The following is a 6000-nucleotide window of genomic DNA, read 5'->3' as shown; positions in this document are numbered from 1 at the left end:
GTGCAGTTTAAAGACTGCAACGTTACAACTCCTCCCTCCCTAGAAGAAGCCTGTGGGGTGATCGAGTCTGTATATTGTTGGAATACCTTACCTTGAGAAGAGGTCCCTTTTTCTTTTTTTTTTTTTTTTTTTTTTTTGTTTGACAGTCAGATCCCTCAGGGTGTATAGGTGAAAATAAATTCATAAATCTTATTAGTGCTTTAACACAAAAAAAAAATTGATAAAACCTTCTTTCCGATTTGTCTCTCAACGTAAAAATAAATAAAAAAAATTACTTTTATTTTATTAGACCTTGCTGTTTATTGATTATAATACAATATGTTACAGGTCTGTAACTGTAGACAAAAAGAGGAATAACATTGTATTTTATCACGTATCTTATGATACATATGATACGACATATCAAATAAGAAACAAAATTGGTGCAATGTAGTTACGTGGATATCTGAGTTAACAAAAAAAAATAAAAATGACTGTATTCGTTATAAAAAAAAATAAACGTTATATATTTGAGATGAACCCAGGGTTCCACACTCACAAGTGAAAAATGATACTGTATCCATATTTTAGTAGGTATGATTAGAATCATCACAAGAAAGAAAAGAATAAAAAGAAACGTAAAAAAAAATGATTTTAAGAAAATTAAGAGTCTTATTTTTGAGTTAGTATCTCTTCTTGCGTGGTAAGTTCATTTTGCACAAAGGGCAATCTCTTGTGTGCATGTCTTCGATACCGCACTTTTCACAGAACAGTTTCAAAGGTTTGGGGCATTCTCTCCATATGTGACCTCTCTTCTCACATTTGAAACATAGAACAAAGGACATGTGGTACTCGTAGGATCCTTTGGTCTGTTTCTTTTGGGTTCTTATTGCCACTCGTGTCTTCGGTCGCGATTGAATAAGGTTGCACAGGTTGCAATCTCGGGAGTGTACATTCCATCTGCCGCACTTGGAACAGAAAAGACTTAGTTTTTCTGGACACTCTTGCCATTGGTGCCCTTTGTCCTTACAATTGTAGCAGTTAGCGATGGATTCTTCCAGCCAGTGCTCCCGTACTTTATTATCGTGACTAAGAGGCTTTACTTCGTCTCTTTCCCCAGGCTGATCTGGGGTTGGTTTCTCCACTCTCGGTTCTACTTTGGGCTGCTGCCAGTGTGGTACTAGTATTCCGATAGTCCAGTTATCAAGGGACGTATAATAAGGATCTCCACCTTTTAATAGAAATCTCAGATCTTCGGCATCTGCGATTGGTGCCACATTCTCGGAGAATTTCCAGTTCCTCACTATTGAAGACGGTGAGGGTGTTCTTTCTCGCCTTCGGACTGAGGAGGTCGTAGTGACGGCCGTTTTATAACTCGTACTCGACGAAGTTATAGACTCTTCTGTAAAGTGAAATGACGAACTCATGCCACGCTGTTTTTATCAATTTTTCCATTTTTATACAGTTTCAGATCCTTTACATGAAAGGTACCGAGTGACCTACCATTATCAGTTGCAAGTTCGTAAACTAATGGAGAACGCACGTTTATTACTCTAAATGGACCGTGGAAACGTTTACTTAATTTCGAAGAGGTACGATTGATTTTAGAAGAAAGAACTACTAATCTTTTCAAGACGCGATCTCCGAGTTTAAAAGTACAGTCTCTTCGCGATTTATTGTAATTTCTTGTTTGCCTAACGTGAGCCTCTTCGAGAAATACATTAACTAAGTCGCGTATTTCGTGGAGTCTTTCCATTCGCTCAGTCCACTTGTCTCGGTCTGGAATAGATATATCTAGAGGGCCTTCGTCCTCACGTCTAAGGTTAACGCTTGATCTCGGTTCCCTACCGAAATTTAAAAATGCTGGACTGACTTTGGTCGAACTGTTAACCGCTGTATTAATTGCAAACCGAAACTCGTGCAAATTTTTGTCCCACTCGACCTGATTCTTATCTACGTATGCTCGTAACATTGTTTTTATTACTCGGTTAACCCTTTCCGTCGGATTAGCTTGTGGGTGATACGCGGGACTTGTGGAATGATGAATTCCATAAAACGATGTTACTTCTTTCATTAATTTATTGGAAAATTCTGTCCCATTGTCGGTCAGGATAACTTCTGGCCGACCCCACCTCGAGATTACCAAATCTTCTAAGGCCGCACAAATTGCCTTAGCTTTTGCAGCGCGTAAAGCTTTTATCTCCACCCATTTGGTAAAATAGTCATGAAAGACAACTATATAAGAGTTGCCTGAGCGACTACGGGGAAGAGGGCCCATACAGTCCGCTGAAACTAAAGACCATGGCTGGTCTACAATGCGACGTCCCATTAACCCAGGGGGTGCCCCTTGTGAGGGTTTTGCCTTTTGGCAATCGTCACATTTACTCACATAATTGACAATATCGCGAAATATTCCTGGCCAGTAATAATTTATGGCCGCACGCTTGTGGGTTTTTTCAATACCGAGATGTCCCGCTTGCGTCTCGTTGTGAACTTCGGCTAATACTAGCGCTCGTTTTTCTAGCGGTACCACGATTTTCCACGCATCCTGGTCTTCCAGGATCGGATCAATGAGAGGGTTTGGTTTGAAATAGTAAAGTTTACCATCCACAACCTTCCAACCGTGGAATTTTTGTGGGTAATTCAAAACGTCTTTTACGCGTTTTATATACCATGGGTCCTGCACTATATCAACCGCGCATACTTCCTCAGGTTCCTCCCCTTCCCCCTCGAACATGCGAGAGAGAGCGTCGGGGACCTTATGTAGCGCTCCTTTCCGGTGTTCTACTTCGAAACTATATTCAAGTAGCTCTAAACACCAACGAGCGAGGCGACCTGTAGGGTTATGTAAGTTATGTAACCACCTCAAGCTACTATGGTCAGTGATGACCTTGAAATGGAACCCTTCCAGGTAGTGTCTAAATTTGCCGATAGACCATACTATGGCTAGACACTCCAGCTCAGTTGTTGAATATTTTCTTTCGGGACCGGAAAGGGTTCTACTTGCAAAGGCAATTACTCTATCCTCTCCATTGATAACCTGTGTTAATACTGCACCTAGTCCACAAGTACTGGCATCTGTCTGAAGAACAAATGGGAGGCTAAAATCCGGACATGAAAGAATAGGATAGGCCGTCAGGGCTCTTTTTAACGCCTCAAATGATTTAGTTTGTTCGTCAGACCAGACCCAAGGACTATTTTTACGGAGTAATCGATTTAGAGGTTCTGCAAGTGATGCATAATCTTGTATAAACCTGCGGTACCAACTAGTCATACCCAAGAATCTACGCAGTTGTTTTAGATTCTTAGGGGGTGGGAATTCGAGGACAGGTGCCACCTTTTCTTGGTCTGGTTGTAAACCGAACTCGTTTACTTTAAAACCCAAGTACCGCACTTCCGATTGGCAGAAAATACTTTTATCTTCGCTTATCGTAAGGCCGGCTTCATAAATTCTTTTAATGACTTTACGAAGCCATACTAGGTGCTCCTCGAACGTTTTGGAGACAATTATAATGTCATCCAAGTACGCAAAACAGTGAGGACGCATCTCAGGGGTAATTATTGTATCGATTAACCTCTGAAATGTGGCCGGGGCCCCCGTGAGGCCAAACGGCATACGGGTGAATTCAAAAAGACCTCTCCCGGGCACCGTGAAAGCAGTTATGGTTCTACTGTTTTCTTCCACAGGCACCTGGTGATACGCTAAATTAAGATCAATCGTGGTAATATACTTTGCTGATCTTAATTCATCCAGGATGTTTTCCATGAATGGAAGGGGGTACGCATCCCCTTTTGACACAGCATTGACTTTTCTGTAATCAATGCACATCCTATATTTGCCATTAACTCTTTTGACCATAACTACGGGGCTCGACCACTCAGAGTTGGAAGGTCGTATTATACCTGCCGCCAACAGTTTGTCGACTTCCTCATACATTGCGTTGAGTACTACTGGCGACACTCTATAATACTTTTGTTTAATTGGCGTGTGACCTTGAACATCAATACGATGTTCTACACGACTTGTCCTTCCAATTTCTGGTGCGTTAGAGGGAATCACTTCTCTCAGAAGTTCTTTCAGCCGCACAGTTTCGGCTTCAGATAATTCGATTAGACCACAACAATCTTCTTGCTGATCTATATCACTAACATGCATTGTCCTTGTGTTACCATTACCACCATGAACAATGCACTCACCCTCTAAACCTTTATTTATATACCAAACATTATGGAAACCATCCTGAATAATACCAAATTTTTGCATGAAATCCCAACCTAAAATACAGTCCGGTGACAAATCTTTTACCACGCGAAACGGGAATTCATGCCCCACCCCATCTAATTCAACGGGCAACATTATTCTACCTGAAATTGCGGAGATGGCCCCATTTGCGACAACCATTTTCCGCGCTTTACAATCAATTAATTTTCGACTGGTTTCCTTCATTAAACTATCGCTTAATGATTCGACAATAAATGATCGCGATGATCCGCTGTCGATCAAAGCGTCAATAACTATACTTCCTATTTTAAGTTTGGCAAACATCCTAGTAATTTTATCTTCTGATACTATATTACCACATGTAACATTATCCGACTCGACAGTACTTGAGGTACTCGGACTATTATTGTCGTTTGCTACAAGTGTATTTCCTTTAGGAGGACTATTTAAAGATAACTCATGTATCCGATCATGAGTGCCAATTTTAACTCGAAGAGAAGTCTCAGAATTTTCAACTTTTAAAGAATTATTTATTTTCGAGTTCTCTTCAGTTAGGGCTTTTAAACTAACAACGGGGGGAATTTTTAGCCCGCCTGTTTCCCCCCCTCCTTGTTTTCCGGCGGGTTACATTTAGGACAATCTTTTTTTATTACTCCTGGTTCCCTGCATCCAAAACAAACGAGACCTCTCTTGGTTTTACATTGATTAAAGTGGTGTCCTTCCTTATTACATTTAAAACAGGTCATCTTTTTCTTTTTAGGGCTATCTGATTTCTCTGAAGCTTGGGTATTAGAAGCCTCACTCTTTGACTCGCCAACTATTTTAAGTTGTTTAGACAACTCTGCCACTTTGGCCTTTAGTTGGCTTATCTCTGAGTTATTCGGGGCTCCTTCTACCTTACTCAATTGAGAAATTAACCCAGACACTTGTTCTTTCAATTTAGTTAGTTCGGTATCGGAGGCGCTCGATTTCAATTCACTAATAGCGGCTACTTCCGCACTTTTAGAATTTTGATTATTTTTCCCCGCTTTAGCCTTCCCCTTAGGTTTGTAGGCATACTCTGGAATAAAAGAATCTTCCGGAGAAGGGGGAGGAATATCCTCTTTACCTTTCGACATAGCTTGTTCGAAGTCTAAGGTCAGAGCTGCTAATTCGTTAAATGAATTAAATTCTCTTCGCCTAATCGCTCCGCGTAAATTAAGCCGTAAGTTGCCGTAAGCACGATCTAATTGTTCACTTAAGGGAATCGGTCTCGGATATAAGCTATATAAACCCTGGATACAAGTAAGAAAATCAATGCCAGATTCATTCGACCCTTGTTTTCGGGCGATTATTTGCTCCTCGAGTCTTCGGTGGTAATTCATATCGCCGAACCTCGTACAAAAATCAGCTTTAAATTGGTCCCAAATTTGCCAACAATTTCGATTTTGACGAAACCACAAAAGGGCAATCCCAGACAATAAAAATGGTACAGCTAGCAGCATTTCTCTATCCGATAGAGAATCTACCGCTCTACCTTCCTCTACTCGATTTAGAAATGATACCACACTACTTTCACCTTGACCAGAAAAGGTGACGGACCATTGTTTGACAATTTGTGCCAAACTGCGATTACGTGGATGGTCCGACCTATAATTTATTTGATTCGAATGTGGTACACTGGGGAATTGCTCTCCTAAATAAGGAGGAGCGAATGCATTATTCAATGGGTTAGTGGGCATTCGAAAATTTTCCGCACCCTGGTTCCATTGAGAATTATTCCCATACTGTGGTACTCTAGCTGCAGGGGCTGGAGGAAA

The sequence above is a fragment of the Leptopilina boulardi genome, unplaced genomic scaffold (assembly GCF_019393585.1).
Source record: "Leptopilina boulardi isolate dan_hultmark-lab unplaced genomic scaffold, ZJU_Lbou_2.1 LbouV2_292, whole genome shotgun sequence".
Lineage (NCBI taxonomy): Eukaryota > Metazoa > Arthropoda > Insecta > Hymenoptera > Figitidae > Leptopilina > Leptopilina boulardi.
This window is presented reverse-complemented; position numbering follows the sequence as displayed.